Source organism: Leptonychotes weddellii, chromosome 9, assembly GCF_054177405.1.
Source record: "Leptonychotes weddellii isolate Sample4059 chromosome 9, ASM5417740v2, whole genome shotgun sequence".
Classification (NCBI taxonomy): Eukaryota; Metazoa; Chordata; class Mammalia; order Carnivora; family Phocidae; genus Leptonychotes; species Leptonychotes weddellii.
In genome coordinates, this window is record NC_138377.1 from 123,009,750 (window position 1) to 123,028,746 (window position 18,997).

Genomic DNA, 18,997 nt, shown 5'->3' on the forward strand with positions numbered 1-18,997 from the left:
AAAAAAAAAAAAAAAGATTAAGGCAGTGCTTATTTCTCATCAGCAACCCCATGGAAACCAAAAGCAGTGAGATGAAACATTCAGGGTTTCATCTGGGTTGAAAGAAATAACTCAACCAAGAATTCTATGGACAAGAAAACAATCCTTTCAAAAATGGAAGAATGTGGAGTGCCTGGGTGGCTCAGTTGTTAAGCGTCTGCCTTCGGCTCAGGTCATGGTCCCAGGGTCCTGGGATCGAGCCCCACACTGGGCTCCCTGCTCGGCGGGAAGCCTGCTTCTCCCTCTCGCACTCCCCCTGCTTGTGTTCCCTCTCTTGCTGTGTCTCTCCCTGTCAAATAAATAAATAAATAAATCTTAAAAAAGAAAAATGGAAGAATTTAAGACATTCCCAAATTAAACAAAAACTAAGCATTTATTAGCAGACCTGCCCTACATAAATACGAAAGGTAGTCCTTCAGGCTAAAATGAAAGGACACTGGACAGTTACTTAAATACACACAAAATAACAAAGACACCAAAAAAGTACACAGGTAAATAAAATAGACTATAACTGTGTCTTTGTTTACATTTTTTCTATCTTATTAAAAGATAACTGAATAAAAGCAGTAATTATAAATCTGGGCTGATGAGCATACAATGTATAAATATGTAATCTGTATGACACTATGAGTACAAAAGAGGAAGGGAATGCAGCAATACTGGAGCCAAATTTTTGTATACTACTGAAATTAAATTGGTATTAATATGCACTATATTGTTATAAATTAAAATGCTTTTTGTAATCTCCAGGGCAGCCATCAAGAAACTCAAAAAATATAGTAAAAGAAGACAAGGAAATTAAAATGGTACAATAAATATACACTTGACACAAAAGAAGGCAATTAATGAACAAAAAAAGGACATAAGAAATATGGTAAATAATAAAATGGCAGACGTATATTCTACCTTACCAGTAATTACATTAAATGTAAATGTACTAAACTCTCCAACTAAAAAGGCAGAAATTGGCAAAATGGATTTTTAAGACTCATGAACCTAATATACACTATATAAAAAATACACTTGAGATACAAAGACACAAATAGGTTTAAAGTAAAAAGATGTAAGAAGATATACCCTGAAAGCAGTAATCAAAAGAGATGGAGTGGCTATACTAACATCAGATGAAATAAATCTTAAAACAAAAATTGTCCCTGCTGAGGCACCTGGGTGGCTCAGTTGGTTCAGTGTCCAACTCTTGATTTTGGCTCAGATCATGATCTCAGGGTTATGAGATCAAGCCCCACATAGGGCACACCCAGTGCAGAGCCTGCTTAAGATTCTCTCCCCCCCTTTGCCCCTCTCCCTCTAAAAAATGTCTCTGGAGACAAAGAAGGGAGTTTTACAATGAAAAAAGATTAATCCATGAAGCAGATGTAACAATTATAAACACAGGTGAATCTAAGAAAAAAGTACCAAAATATATGAAGTAAAAAGATAATTGATGGGAGGGCACCTGGGTTGCTCAGTTGGTTAAGCGTCTGCCTTCGGCCCAGGTCATGATCCCAGGGTCCTGGGATCGAGCCCCACATCGGGCTCCCTGCTCGGCAGGAAGCCTGCTTCTCCCTCTCCCACTCCCCCTGCTTGTGTCCCCTCTTGCGGTCTCTTTCGCTGTCAAATAAATAAATAAAATCTTAAAAAAAAAAAAAAAAAGATAATTGATGGGATAAACCTTATTTCAACAATAGCTGGAAACATAAATACTTCATTTTCAATAATGGACAGAACAAAAAGACAGAAGACCAACAAAACTGAAGATTTGAACACTATAAGCCAACTAGAACTAAAGATATCTGTAGAACACTCTATCCAACAAAAGCAGAATACACAATCTTAAGTGCGTACCGAATATTCTACAAGCCAGAACATATGTAATGCCACAAAGTCAGTCTAAATAAATTTGAAAAGACTGAAATCAAACAAAGTATGTTCTCTGACCATGATGCAATCAGCAATCAATACAGAAGAAAAACTGGAAAATTCACAAATATGTGGAAATGAAATAACAATCAATGGATCAAAGAAGAAATCACACAAGAATTCGAAAATACTTTGAGATGAATGAAAATACATCTATGGCCATACCACCCTGAACATGCCCGATCTCATCTGATCTTGGAAGCTAAGCAGGGTCGGGCCTGGTTAGTACTTGGATGGGAGAGGAAGGAAAAGACAACATACTAAAATATATCACATGCAGTGAAGGTAGTACTTGGAAGGAAAGTTACAGCTGTATTAAAAAAGAAGACCTTAAATCAATAATCTAAGCATTCTGCCTTAAGGAACTAGAAAAAAAGCAAAAACAAAAAGCAGGAAAAAGTAAAAAAAGATTAAAGGAGAAATAAATGAAATAAAGACTAGAAAAACTATAGAGGAAAAAATCAACAATGGGGCCCCTGAGTGGTGCAGTCGGTTGAGCATCCAGCTCTTAATTTCAGCTCAGGTCATGGTCTCAGGGTCCTGGGATCGAGCCCCACATGGGGCTCCCTGCTCAGCGGGGAGCTTGCTTTGGATTCTCCTTCCCTCTCTCTCTGCCCCTCCTGCTTGTGCTTTCTCTCAAATAAATAAATCTTAAAAAAAAAAAAAAAAAAAAAAATCAACAAAACCCAAAGCTGGTTCTTTGAAAACATCTGCAAAATTAACAAATCTGGAACTAGACTGACCATGGAAAAGATCAAATACTCAAATTACTAAAATCAGAAATGAAAGTGTGGACATTACTACTACCAACCTTATAGAAATAAAAAGGGGAAAACTACCTACAAATTAGAAAACTTAGGTGAAATGAACAAATTCCTACAAAAACAAACTGTCAAAACTGACACAAAAAGAACAATCTGAGTAGATGTATAATGAGGAAAGAAACTGAACTAGTGATCAAAAACTTCCCACAAAGAAAGTCCATGACCAGTTGGCTTCACTGTTGAATTCCACCAAAGGCTTAAAAAAGGAAATTATACCAATTCTTCATAAAGTCCTACAAAAAAATGCAAGAGACAACACTTTACAACTCAGTCACAAGGCCAGTACTGCCCTGATACCAAAAGCAAAGACATACAAGAAAATCATAGACATACAGACCTTATCAATATAAATAAAAATTCTCAACAAAATACTAGCAAATCAAATGCAATGGTGATAAAAAGAACTGCGCACACCATGACCAAATGAGACTTTTCCCAAGAATGCAAGGTTGGTTCAACATACGAAACTCGGGCGCCTGGGTGGCTCAGTCGTTGAGCATCTGCCTTCGGCTCAGGCCATGATCCCAGGGTTCTGGGATCAAGGCCCACATCGGGCTCCCCGCTCAGCAGGAAGCCCGCTTCTCCCTCTCCCACTCCCCTGCTTGTGTTCCTGCTCTCTCTGTCTCTCTCTGTCAAGTAAATAAAAAAAGAAAAAAAAAAAAAAAACAGTGAAATACACCATATTAATAAAGAACAAAAATTACATGATTATCTTAAGACACATAAAAAGTATTCGACAAAATTGAACACCCTTTCACGATCAAAATAAAATTCAATAAACTAGCAACAGAAGGGAACAACCTCAACCTGATAAAGGGTTTCTACAAAACCCCGTAGCTAACATCATACTTAATGGTCAAAGATTGAAAGCTTTCCCCATAAGGCTGGAACAAGACAAGAATGTCTACTCTTGTCGCTTTTGCTCAAAACTGTACGAAGATTATAGCCAGGGAAACTAGCAGGGAAAAGAAACAAAAACATCAGATTGAAAAGAAAAAGTTAAATGCTACTCAAGGAAGACATGATCTTGGACATAAAAAAATCCCAAGGAATCCACACACACAAAACAATCAGGGCTAAAGGAGTTCAGTAAAGTGGCAGGGTACAAGATCAACAAACAAAAATCAGTATTTTTATATACTAGCAAAGAATAATCTGAAAATGAAATTAACAGTTTACAACAGAATCAAGAAAGAATAAACATACTTACAAATACAGGGCAATATCTGTACAAAGAAAACTACAAAACATTTTTGAAAGAAAACAGACACCTCATGTTCATGGATTCAAAGACTTAGTATTAAGATGGCAATAGTTTCTAAATTGATCTACAGATTCAAAGGCCCAACTGTCTTCTTTGCATAAACCGACAAGCCGATCTTAAAATTCATACAGAATTGCGAGTGACCATGAATACCTAAAATGATTTGTTAGAAGACTCACACTCCCTAATTTCAAGACTTACCACACAAAGCTACAATAATCAAGACTGTGGGGCACAGGCCAAAGGATAGACATAGATCAATGGAACAGAACTGAATTCAGAAATAAATCATTACATTTACGACCAACTGATTTTCTATAAAGATGTTAAGACCATTCAAGGAGGATAGAATATTCTTTTCAACAAATAGTTCTTGGACAACTGAATATCTACATGCAAAAAAAATGAATTTAAAGCCATACCTTACACCATATGCAAAAATTAATTCAAAATTAATATTAGAGCTAAATGTAATAACTGAAGCAAGAAAACCTTGTGCTACAGGGAGGACACTATCAAAAAAGCTAATAGACAACCCACAGAATGTACAAAATATGTGCAAATCATATATCTGATAAGGGTCTAACATGTAGAATATATAAAAAGAACTCTTATAGTTCAACAGTAAAAAAAAAAAAAAAAAAAAAAAAAAAAAAATTCCCAATTTTTAGATGAGCAAAGGATTTAAAGAGACATTTGTCCAAAGAAAATATACACGGCCAAAGGTTAATCATCATTAGAGAAATTAAAACCACAATGAAATACAACTTTACCACCCACTAGTTTGGCTATCATCTAAAAAATAAAAAGTACTGATAAGAATATGGAAAAAATCCAAACCCTCATACATTGCTGGTGGCAATATAAAATGGTTGCAGCTGCTTTGGAAAACAGTTCAGCAATTTCTCAAGAAGTTAAAACACATGATCCAAAAATTCATTCCTAGGTATATAAACTTCTATAATAAATGTTCTTAAGAGTATTATTCATAATAGCCAAAAAAATGTAAACAACCCAAATGGCCACCAACTGATGAATGGATAAAGAAAATGTGACATAACTATATAATGGAATATTATTCAGCCAGAAAAAGGAATTATGCACTGATTCATGGTAAATATGGATGCATGTTGAAAATACTATGCTAAGTGAAGAAAGCCAAACATAAAAGACTGCATATTACATCATTCCACTTACTTGAAATATCTAAAGTAGGCAAATCCATAGAGACCAAAAGATTAGTAACTGACAGGGAATGGGGAAATAATGGAGGGGAGTCATGACTAATGGGTTGTTTTCTTTTTGTGATGATGAAAAGATCCTGGAATTAGTGGTGATGCTTTCACAATTTTGTGAATATACTGAAACCACTAAATTGTAAAAATTTTAAATGATAGATATATTATATACAAATTTTATCTCCAAATAAATTATCAAAGCACTTCTATTTCAAGAAGTTAGAAAAAGAACTGTATATTAAACCAAATAAAACTACAGGAAGAAAAAAACGACATATAAAAGCAAAATATAATAGAGTGGGGGGAATAATCAAAGTCAAAAGTTCATCTTTTAAAAAAATTAATAAACCTGAAAAAGGAAAAAAGCACAAATTACCAATGTCAAGAGATGTCAATAATTCTATCATCAACAAAATGAAAAGGCAACCTATTAAATGGGAAAAAGTATTTGAAAATCATGTATCTGTAAGGGGTTAATATCCAAAATATATAAGAACTTGTACAACTCAACAGCAAAAAACCAAATAATCCAATTAAAAACAGAGGATTTGAACAGTTATTTAAAAAAAAAAAAAAAAAAGACATACAGATGGCCAATAGGTCATGAAAAAGATACTCAACCATCACTAAATCATTGGGAAAATGCAAATCAAAACCACAATCAGATTATCTAACCCCATTCTGACCCCATAGCAGTTAAAATGACTATTGTCAAAAAAAGAAAGAAAGGAAGAAAAAGAAATAACAATTGCTAGCAAGGATGTGAAGAAAAGGGAACCCCTGTGCACTGTTGGTGGGAATGCAAACTGATGCAGCCACTATGGAAAATGCTATGAAAGTTCCTCAAAAAATTAAAGGTAGAAATACCATATGATCCAGCAATTCCACTTGCGGGTATTTACCTGAAGAAAAGGAAAACACTAACTTGAAAAGATATATGCTCCCATGTTCACTGCAGCACTATCTACAATGGCCAAGACATGGAAACAATCTAAGTGTCCATCAGTGGATGAAGGGATAAAGAAAACAGGCTACACAAATATAATGGAATATTATCTAGCCATAAAAAGTAATGAAATCTAGCTATTTGCAATAACCTGGATGGAATGTGAGAGCATTATGTCAAGTAAGTCAGAGAGAGAAAGACAAATATTGTGTGATCTCACTTATCTGTCAAATCTAAGAAACAAAAACAAAACCAAAACAAAACTCATAAATTCAGAGAATAGAACAGTGGTTGCCAGAGGCGGCAGAAAGGGTTAAATGGGTGAAGGGAGTCCAAAGGTACCAACTTCCAGTTATAAAACAATTATGTCATGGGGATATAATGTACAGCATAATGACTAGAGTTAATACTGTATTGCATATTTGAAAGTTGCTGAGTAAATCTTAAAAATTCCCTTCACTAGAAAAAATTCTTTATGTATGGTAATGGAGGTTAACTAGACTTACTGTGATCATTTTGCAGTATGTTCAAATACCAAATCATTATGTTGTATGTCTGAAACTAGTATGCTGTACATCAATTGCATCTTAATAAAAAAGGAAAGAATACTGATAATTCTAAAACATTAAGAGGCTATTATATGTAAGTTTATGCCCACGAATTTCAAATTTTAAATGAAAATGGAGAAATTCTTAGAAAAACTCAAAAGAAACAAAGTACGAATAATTCTGTATCTATTAAAGGAACTAAATCCATAATTTAAACCCTTTCCTCAAAAAACAAAACAATACAAACACTCCAAGCCCAGGTGGCTTAACTACTAAATTATACCAAAATTTAAGGAGGCCCACTGTACATTTTATACAAGCTCTTCCAAAGAACAGGAAAAAAAAAAAAAAAAAAAAAAACTTCCCAGTTTCAAGAGGCTAGCATAACCTTGTTACCGAACATATTTTAAGGAAGGAAAACTACAAGCTAATCTCTTACCTGCATGGATACAAAAACCCTAAAGTGCATTGGAGTCCTTTGTCAGATCTGTGCACTGCTAATCTCTCCAACTTTCTGGCTTTTGTTTTAGTCTTCTAGTGCTGTGTTGTCTTTTGATGAATGTTAAGTTCTTCATTTTAAGATAATTCCAATTTATTGAGCTTTTTTTTTTGCAAACCAAATTCAGCAATGTACTAAATAAAATATATTATGACCAAATTGGGTTTATTCTGGGAATGTCAAGTTGGTTTTATTTTGGTATGCTTTCCTGAATGTTCTCCCTATGTTTGTATAATAAATGAGAAAAGTCAAATGAATACTGAAGAAAACTAAATTTAAGATCCATTCATGATTTAAAAACACACACACACACACACAGATATCCTCGACCACTCTGAAATCTCCTTAATCAGATAAAAAATAAGTCTCAAAAATAACTCAAAAATTTCAGCTAAAACAATTAATGAAATGCTGAAGATTTCCATTCCTGTAACCCCTTCCACAAAACAAGCAATAATACACACAGGCTTGTTATTATCATTTCTATTCAATACTCTTCTGCGTAATCTAAACCACTGAAATAAGCTATGGAAAAAAAAAGTAGAAGGACTGGAAAGAACAAAACATTCATAATTTGCAGACAACTGCGTATGCAGAAAATCCACAGGACTCTAAAATGATTAGTATTTTAAAGTAAATTCAGCAAGGTCACTGAATACATTATCAATATACAAAAAGCTATTCTTTCTATGTGCTAGCAAACAAATAAAATTTTAAAAAAATAAAAATTTATACTTTTTGATATTATCCAAAAAAAAAAAAATCAACCAAGACACCTTCTCAAAAATAACACAAAAAATATCATTTCCTCAAAAAAGATTTCTTAAATACATCATGAAAATGCTGACAGTAAAGAAAAAGCTCAATAAATTGGAACTATCTTAAAATGAAGAACTTACGTTCATCAAAAGACAACACTAGAAGACTAAAACAAAAGCCAGAAAGTTGGAGATTAGCAGTGCACAGATCTGACAAAGGACTCCAATGCACAATAAATAATGCCCTACAAGTCTGATTCTACCACCTGAAAAAAGGAACAAATACCTGCACAAGCACAGTGCAGAATAATATTCAAAATCACCAATAAAGATCTTGAAAATGCTGAACACCTCACTGAAATCAGGAAGATACAAAAGTTAAAACCACCTGAGGTATTACACTCAGTAAGAAAGCTCCATGGAAAAGAGTGACAGTATCAATAGTTGGTTAGGGTGTGAAGGAGCTGCACGGACATATTCTCTGCTAGTGGGGAAGTAAACTGGTACAACCTCTTCGGGAAAGGCTGAGCATTGCTTATTAATTTTGAAGATACTCATTCCTAAATATTAGAGAATTTGGGTACCAGGACTCACCCACAAGAACGTTCAGCAACAACACTAATGTTAAACATAAGAATTGATAAGTTATGAGATATTTTGTAATGCTATATATATATATCCATCAATTTTAACTACAGTTGCACACAACATAGATTAGTTTCATAAACAAGGCAGTCATAAAAGAATACAGTATGGAATAAAGTTCAAAATGTAAATACCTTTTAGGGATATATGCATGGGGATGAAATATTAGAGAAAAATCATAGGAAGACAATGGTTCTATCTGGGGAAATGGAGACATGATCAGTAAAGAAAACATGGGGGGCGCCTGGGTGGCTCAGTCGTTAAGCGTCTGCCTTCAGCTCAGGTCATGATCCCAGGGTCCTGAGATAGAGCCCTGCATCAGGCTCCCTGCTCAGCGGGAAGCCTTCTTCTCCCTCTCCCAATCCCCCTGCTTGTGTTCCCTCTCTCGCTGTCTGTCAAATAAATAAAATCTTTTAAAAAAATAAAGAAAGAAAACATGGGGAACTTCTGGAGTATTGGTAATGTTCTGTTTTTTAAGGATTTATTTATTAGAGAGAGAGCGCGTGAAGGAGAGCACTCAAGCAAGCAAGGGGAGAGGCAGAGGGAGAGCCCTCAAGAAGAACAGACTTCCTGCTGAGCACAGAGCCTGACGCAGGGCTCCACCCCAGGACCCTGAAATCATGACCCAAATTGAAATTGACAGTCAGCTGCTTAGCCAACTGAGCCACCCAGGTGCCCCAATAACGCTCTATTTCTTGACCTAGGTAAGGGCTATGTGGGTGTTTACTGTATAATTTATTAGAGTAAAACAATGGTTTAGCAATTTCCTATACATGTATGCTATGCTTAGTGATTTGAAAAGTCAAGAAAACTAGTCCAAAAATGAACAACAGTAATCTAAGAAACCAGTAAAAATAAAGTCAAAATAAGTGATGATGTGTAAACATACAAAGCTAAAACCCTACATGCTAGGAGGATTTTCAGAAGATGGAAGTATAGAAAGCACCATTATTTATACTAACACAATCCATGTGATGTAATTTTTATTTTTTTAATTTTTTTTTTTTGAGAGAGAATACATGTGCGTGCTAGCAGGGGGTGGGGGGGGCAGCGCGGAGAGGGAGAGAAAGAATCTTGAGCAGGTTCCACACCCAGCCCAGAGCCAAACTCGGGGCTTTATCTCACGACCCTCAGATCGTGACCTGAGCCAAAACCAAGAGTCAGCCACTTAACTTGCTGAGCCCCCCAGGCCCCTATGTAACTCTTTCACAACTCTGGAGTCTGATGAAGCCTTACAACTTCCAAGGGAAAACCTGAGGGTAAACTGCCTCAATTTTTACCAATTTCAGCTCCCAGCACAGCAGCTACACTCACCCCAGCCACCAGCTATCTGTGCACATGTTCCTGGAGCAGCCTGTATATGGTCTGGAAGAGTTAAGGCAGGCAAAAAGGACCGGTCATCCAAATACTGGGGATATGTGCTCTGAACACTGATCACAGAGGTGCCGACACAGAGACAGTCAGCCATTGCTGCTACCCCTGCCCCAGCATGGCAAGCCCTAGCCCCTCTCCCTCCAGCTGAAATAGCTTCCTGGGGATTTAAAGGGCAGGTGTCATTTCCCCCCTTCATTTTCCACTTTTTCCCCCTACAGGAGCCAGACACTGGCTAGGACACTCTAAGATAACCACCTATATGGAGAAAATTACAAAGTGCTTGCACATGCCCAGGTAAAGGCTTAGGAAAGACCTGAGAAAACACCTAAGTATAAACATGCCTCAGGCTGATCCTCAATACAGAGACTGCCTACAACAACCAAAAAAAACAAAAACAAAAACAATAAAACCACACAAACCACAGAACAAAAACCGAACCCAGCAAAAACAGTAACAAGAAAAAACAAAAAACAAAAACAAAAGAAAACGCTGGGAAAGGCAAAGAGTCTGTTTTCCAGAGTTACCACATTATAATCCAGTGTTCAACAAAATCGAAAGGCACACAAAGAAACTAGTATGGCCTATTCAAAGGAAAAGAAAGAAATCAACAAGACTGTCCCTGAAAAGACCCTGGAAAATATGTTACACAAAGACTTTAAAACAGTGGTTTTAAAGATGATAAAGGAATAAAAAGAAGATGTGGAGTAAGTCAAGAAAACAATGTGTGAACAAAATGGAAATGTCTAATAAAGAGACAGGAAACCTACAAAGAAACCAACACCAACAACAAAAAAAATCTGGAGCTTAGTGCAATACCTGAAATTGAAGATTTCACTAAAGGGATTCAAAGGCAGATTCAAGCAGGCAGAAGAAAGAATCAGTGAACTTTAAGACAGGACAATGGAAATGATCGAGGCTGAAGAAATAAAGATTTCAGAGAACAGCTCCTCAGGGACTGACGTGGGACACCATCAGGGAGACTAACTTATGCATCATGGGAGTCCCAGGAGAACAGAGTAAAAGGGGCAGAGAGAATATCTGAAGAAATAATAGCCTAAAACTTATGAAATATGATGAAAATGAGCATGAACCCTGAAGCAGCACAAAATAACCCCAAGTCGGATGAATTTAGAGACCCACATTGAGGTACGGTATAATCATACTTTCAAAAGACAAAGAGGGGGCGCCTGGGTGGCTCAGTTGGTTAAGCGTCTGCCTTCGGCTCAGGTCATGATCCTGGGGTCCTGGGATCGAGTCCTGTTCAAGTTCCCTGCTCAGCAGAGAGTCTGCTTCTCCCTCCCCCTCTGCCTGCTGCTCCCCCTGCTTGTGCTCTGTCAAATAAAAAAAATCTTAAAAAAAAAAAAAGACAAAGAGAATCTTGAAAGTGGCAGAGAGAAACCAATCACCATATTCAAGAATGCTCAGTAAGACTGTCAGCAGTGTCTCATCAAAAACTTTTAAGGCCAGAAAATTATGGGCCCATATGTTCAAAGTGCTAAGAGGAAAAAAAAAATACCAACTAAGAATCCTATATCCACAAACAGTGTCCTTCAAAAGTGAGGGAGAAATTAAGACATATCCAGACAAACAAAAGCTGAGGAAGTTCATGACCATTAGGTATGACCTGCAAACATGCTCAAGGGTGTGCTGCACAGTGAAACGAAAGGACACTCAACTATAACCTGAAGCTTCGTGGAGAAGTGAACATCTCCACAAGAGTAATCACATGGGCAATTACAAAAGTGTCATTGCAATGGACTACTACTCAGCCATAAAAAAGAATGAAATCTTGCCATTTGCAATGACATTGATGGAACTAGAGGGTATAATGGTAAGCAGAAGAAGTCAGTCAGAGAAAGACAAATACCCTATGATTCAACTCATATGTGGAATTTAAGAAACAATGGAAGAAAAGACTAACAAGAAAACAGACATTTAACTCCAGAGTTACCTCCCACTGGCTGCCCAATGGGAGGTAGTGGGAAAATGGAAGAGATAAAAGGGGATTAATACCACTTTTATCATGATGAGTTCTGAGTAATGCATGGAAGTGCTAAATCACTATATTGTACACCTGAAACTACTATAATACTGTAAGTTAACTATATTGGAATTTTAAAAAAAGCAGGGATCACTGTAATAATGGTTTATAACCCTTTTTCCCACGTGATTTCAAAGACTACCACATTTAAAGAAACAAAATAATTATTACTGTAAAAGTTAGTATGACTAACTTTGGTTTGTAATTTGAAATCTTGTTTTCTCCATAAAGATGTAATTTTGTCACAACAACTGAAAGGGGTGAGTAAAGACTTGTAAAGCAGCAAAGGTTTCATATGTTATTGAAAAATGCTAGTATAAATCCTTATTAGAGTGTTATAACTTTATGATGTCAAATGTAACCACCCTACAGTAACCAAAAAGAAAAAAGCTATAGGATACACACCAAGGAAACAAGCGATTTAAACATTTCACTACCAAAAAAAAAAATCAACTAAACATAAAAGAAGACAGTAATATAAGAAATGAGAAGCAAAAAAATGCTGTAAGGCATATAGAAAACAACACAATGACAGAAGTCCCTCCTTGTAAGTAATTAAATGTAAACAGATTAAACTCTCTAATCAAAAAGACAGATTGGGGGTTCCTGAGTGGCTCAGTCAGTTAGGTGTCCAACTCGATCTCAGCTCAGGTCTTGATCCTAGGGTTCTGAGTTCAAGCCTCATGCTGGGCTCCACACTGCACATGGAGTCTACTCAGAAAAAGAGAGAGAGCGACACTGGCAGAATGGATTAAAAAAACATGACCCACCTCCATGATGTCTACAAAAGACTCAAGATCCAAAGACACAAAGACAGGTTGAAAGTGAAATGATAGAAAAATGTATCCATGCAAATAGTAATCAAAAGAGAGCAGGGTGGCTATACTAGTACCAGACAAAACAGATTCAAGCCAAAAAAGGTTATAAGAGACAAAGAAGAATGTTATATATTAATACAAGGTTTACTACATCAAAATACAAAAATTATAAACATTTACATACCTAGTGACAGACCATCAAAATGTATGAAACAAATACTGACAGGATTGAGGAGAAACAGTCTACAAGAGTTCAACACTTCAATACCCCAATTCACAATAACAGATAGAAAAACAAAAAGAAGAATTTAAAGAAGGAAATACAAGACTTAACACAATAAACCAATCAGATCTGACAGATATATACAGAACATTCTACCCAACAACAAATACACATTCTCCTCAAGTGCACATACGACATTTTCTTTGACAGACCATGTTAGACCACAAATCAAGCCTCAATAGATTTAAAAAGCTATATATCATACAAAGTATCTTCTGACTACAACAGATGGCGCTAGAAGTCAATAATAAAAGTAAAACTGGGAAATTCACTAAACTGTGGAAATTAAAATATGTTTAAAAAAATAGGTTTAAACAACCAACGGATCAAAGTAGAAATCACAAAGAAATTAGGAAATACTTACAGACAAATGAAAATGAAAGCACAACATACCCAAACTATGGGACACAGCAAAGGTGGTGCTAAGAGGGAAATTTACAGCTATAAATGCTTTCATCAAAAAAACAAATCTCAGATCAAATACCTAACTTTACAAAGTAAGGAACTAGAAGAATAAACTAAGCCCAAAGCTAGCAGAAGAAGGGAAATAAGAGCAGAGATAAACAACATAAAAAAAAAAAAGTACAGGAAAAAATAAAATCAATAAAACCAGATGTTGGTTCTTTGAAAAGATCAACAAAATGGACAAATCTTTAGCTAAATGAATTAAAAGAGAGAAGACTGAATTACTAACATCAACAACAAATGTGGGGACAGTACTACTTACCCTACAGAAATAAAAAGGATTGTAGGAGAGTACTATGAGCTGTACTTCAAAAAATTGAATAATCTAGATGAAATGGGCAAATTCCTAGAAACACAAAACTTACCAAGACTAAATCACAAAGAAATAGACAATCTGAGTAGACCTATAACTAGTAAGGATATTGAATCAATAAATAAAAATCTCCCAACAAAGGAAAGCCCTGGACCTGATGGCTTCACTGGTGAACTCTATCAAACATTTAAAGAAGAACTAATACCAACGCTTCTCAAACTTTCCAAAAAAACTGAAGAGCAGGGTACACTTCTCAACTCATTCTGTGAAAACAGCATAATCCTGATACCAAAGACACTACAAGCAAACTACAGACCAACATCCTGTGTGAACACTGATCAAAACCAAAAATTGGACAAAAACACTCAACAAAATACTAGCAAACAGAATTCCACAGTGTGCTGAAAGGATTACACACTGTGGCCAAACTGGATTTGTTCCTGGAATGTAAGGATGGTTCAACATACAAAAAAACCCATATGCTCCATCAACAAAAAGAGGGGGGGGGGGGAAAAACCACATGACCACATGACCATTTCACTTGATGCAGAGAAAGTATCTAAGATACTTTCACAATAAAAGCACTCAACAAAATAGGAATAAAAGGAAACATACCTTCACATAATAAAAGCCTTATATTTAAAAAACCCCATAGCAAATATAATACTCAATGGTGGGAGACTATAAGCTTTTCCTCTAAGATCAGGAAAAAAAATAAGGATGCCCACTTTTACCACTTCTATTCAACATAATGAAAGTTCTGTCAAGAGTATTCAGTCAAGGAAAATAAAAGGCATCCAAATTGGAAAGGAAGAAGTACAATTATCCCTGTTTGTAAATGATATATGTTGAAACCCCTAAGGAGTCCACAAAAAACTCCTATTAGAATAAATTCAGCTAAGTATCAGGATACAAAGTCAACACAAAAAAATCAGTTGCATTTCTGGACACAATGAACAAACTGAAAAGGAAATTACAAAAACTATTCCATCTACAATAGCATCAAAAAGAGTAAAATACTTAGGAACTGACTTAACCAAGAAAGTGAAAGACTTGTGCAATGAAAACCAAGAAACAGTAATAAAATAAGTTAAAGACAACAAATAACTACAGATTCAATGCAATTCATATCAAAATCCCAATGACCGTGTTGCAGAAACAGAAAAAACCCTGACACCAAAAGCAAAGGCAACAAAAGCAAAAATAAACACATGGGAATACATTACTAAAACCTTCTATCAACAAAATGAAAAGGTAACCTACCAAATGGGAGAATATTTGAAAATCATGTCTGATAAGGAATAACCAAAATACATAAAGAAAAATCCATCCTAAAATTTATATGGAATCTCAGGTGACCCTGAATAACCAAAGCATCTTGGAAAAAAAAGAACAAAGTTGGAAGACTCACACTTCCTGATTTCAAAACCTATTATAAAGCTACAGTAACCAAAACAGTGTGGTATTGGCATAAAGACACATATAAACTAATGGAGAATAGAAAGCCCAGAAAAATTCTTACATATATGTTCAAATGATTTTTTGACAAGGGTGCCAGGACTATTCAATGAGGGAAAGGACAGTCTCTTCAACAAATGGTCCTGGGAAAACTGGATATACACATACAAATAAAGTTGGATGTTTATCTAAAACCACATACAAAAATTAACTCAAAAATGGATTAAGGACCTAAATGTAAGATCTTAGAAGAAAACACAGGATAAAAGCTTCATGACACTGGATTTGGCAATGTTTTCTTGGATACAATACCAAAGGCACAAGTAAACAAAAAAACAGACAAATTAGATCTCATTAAAATTTTAAAGTTCTGTACATCAAAAGGCACTCTCCTGAGTAAAAAGGCAGCCCACAGGGGTGCCTGGGTGGCTCAGTTGGTTAAGTGGCTCCCTTTGGCTCAGGTCATGGTCTCAGGGTCCTGGGATTGAGCCCCGCATCGGGCTCCCGGCTCAGTGGGGAGTCAGTCTGTTTCTACCGTTCCTTCTCCCTCTGCCCCTCCTCCTGCTCATACTCTTTCTCTCAAATAAATAAAATCTTAAAAAAAATAAAGTTGTTAAAAAGGCATCCCACAGGATAGGAGAAAGTTTGTAAATCACATATCAGATGAGGGATTAATATCTAGAACATAGAACAGCTAAAATTCAGCAACAAAAAACAAACAACCTGATTCAAAAATGTACAAAGGAATTTGAGTAGATGTTTCTCCAAAGAAGATAACACAAATAGGCAATAAGCATGTGAAAAGGTGCTAAACATCTCAAATCATTAGGGAAACACAAATCAAAATTAAGATAACCCTCATGCCCATTAGGATGGTACTACAAACAACAAGGACTTGTGAGGGTGTGGAGAAACTGGAACCCTTGTGCACTCTTGGTGGGAATGTAAATGGTGTAGCTACTGTGGAAAACAGTATGGTGATTCCTCAAAAAATTAAAAATAGAACTACCATGTGATCCAGCAACTACCTCTCTTGATATATACCTGAAAGAATCGAAAGCACAGTCTTGAAGAGATTTGTACACGCATGTTTATAGTAGCATTATTCAAACTGCTAAAATGTGGAAGCAACCAAGTATCCATCAATGTATGAATGGATAAGCAAAATGAGATATATACGATAACAGAATGTTATTCAGACTTAAAAAGAAAGAAAATTCTGACAAATGCTACAACATGGATGAACCTTGAGGACATCATGCAAAAGGGAGGGACATAAGCCAGTCACAAATGACACTGTATGCCTCCACTTACATGAGGTACTTAGAATAGTCAGAATCATGAAGACCTAAGATGTAATGGCGGGTGCCAGGGGGTGGCGGGGAGGGAAGAATGGGGAGTCGTTGTTCAACATGTACAGAGTTTCAGCTTTACAGAATGAAGAATTATAGGGATGAATGGTGGTAATGGTTGCTCAAAATGTGCATGTATTTAATGTCACTGAACTGCGCACTTAAAAATGGTTAAGACGGTAAATTTATTTTACCACAATAAAAAAGAAGAAAAATCCTAGACATTAATCAGTATAGAATGTGGGGAGAGTAGAACTTACCTGAACATAAAATTAGGGCCTCTTTCAGTTTCAGTACCCAGTTTGTGAGAATGTATACATCAAGCAATTGTATAAGGACTCCCACCCTGTGCCAGACGCAGTACTGAGGGTCAGGGAACCCAAGGGTGTTTAACGCCTGGTCCTTGACAGTCTAAACCGGAAACCAGGAATTCAACTTTGCAACATCACGATCCTACGCAAAGCTCTCTCACAACTGCACTGTCTATATATCCACACCACCACACAGTGTGTAAGGGCACTTATGGGCATTATTCTACAAATTCAACACATCCCCAAATCCTGTAGATGGGTGTGGCTATTACTCCCGTGTTACAGTTCAGGAAATGTAATCTCAGAGAGTTAGCCATGATTAGAGCAAGTAAGCAGCACAACCAGGGTCTGTTCTCGTTAATCTGCATCCAGAGCCTGCGCTTTTGTGCAGGTTTATTATGACATGGGCAAACTGAACATGCTTTCTTCAAGACTATACCTTATCTTCCCTGTTTTGAGACTACATATATTTACATTTAGAACACCACACAGTGGGGTCAATGAACAATCTGAAATAGCCAAGAATGATCTCATCACATCTAACAGAGGCAGGGGAATGTGAGAAAAAGTTCTCAGAGGTGATAACGAAGCTGTTCTTGAAAAAGAGAAGGATTTTTCTAGGCAGAGAACATTCAATTTAGTATTCTGCTTAACAGTTCAGCTATGTAGCAGAACAGCATTTCCTGCATGATTTCAACTAAGCCAGTGATTTTTAATTATATATAATGGAATCTCAAGAAACACACCAGCATAAAGGAAAAGAACACTGGGGCCCGGTTCTAGAGATCTTTCCTGGATTGATGCCAGATCATACATGCTACCTGTGTTCTTTTAACTGTAGAAAATATTTCACAATATAGACAAAAACAAGTAAGCTTTACACCCAAGGCTGACTGAAATTTTGAATTATGACAATAAGTAAGGTCTACAAAGATGTAGGAAAAAAACTCTCACGAAATCCTGGCAGGATTGTAAACTGATAAATTCACTTTAAGAAAGAAGTTAGCAACCTAACAGTTTGAAGACAGTATATACCCAATCACTCTGCAATTCACTTCTAGGTATATAGGCTAGAGAAGTGCTTGTTACATGCACACAAGGAGATATATACAAGGATGTTCACCAAAATACTGTTTCTAATAGGAAAAATCATTTACCAATAGAGGATCAAATATTGTAGATATTTATGTAGAATATTACTACTAAACAGCAATTAAAACATACTGATTTGACTTAAAAATATCAATATGGACACACTGTAAATATGATACATAGAAAAAGGCAAATATAGGCATACCTTGTTTTATTGTGTTTTGCAGATACTGATTTTTTATAAACTGAAGATTTATGGTGACCCCATCTAGCAAGTCTATCAGTGCCATTTTTCCAACAGCATTTGCTCACTTCGTGTCTCTGAGTCACATTTTGGTAATTCTTGCAATATTTTCCAACCTTTTCATTATTATCGTATTTGTTATGATGATCTGTGATTTTTGATGTTACTACTGTAATTGTTTTGGGGCACCACAAACCATGCCCACCACGGGATGGCAAACTTAATTGCTAAATGTTATGTGTGTGCTGACTGTTCCACCAACTAGCTATTCCCCTTTTGTTCCCCCCTCTCCTTGGGCCTCCCCATTCCGAGATACAGTAATATCAAAATTAGGCCAATTAATAACCCGACAATATCCTTTAAGTATCTAAGTGTCCAAGTGAAAGGAAGAGTCACACATCTCTCACTTTCAAAAGCTAGAAATGAGTAGGCTCAGTGAGAGGAAGGTGTGTTGAAAGTCTAGATAAGCCGAAAGCCAGGCCGCCTGCCCCAAACAGACAAGTTGTGAATGCAAAGGAAGAGTTCTGGAAGGACATGAGAAGTGCCACGCCAGCGAGCGCACGAA

General features: G+C 36.2%; 1 protein-coding gene across 9 annotated transcripts in view; it reads right to left on the reverse strand.

The window, feature by feature from the left end:
- Nucleotides 1–18,997, reverse strand: part of CPEB1 (cytoplasmic polyadenylation element binding protein 1) — a 95,154-nt gene that overhangs the window by 53,173 nt on the left and 22,984 nt on the right. The window lies entirely within an intron of this gene.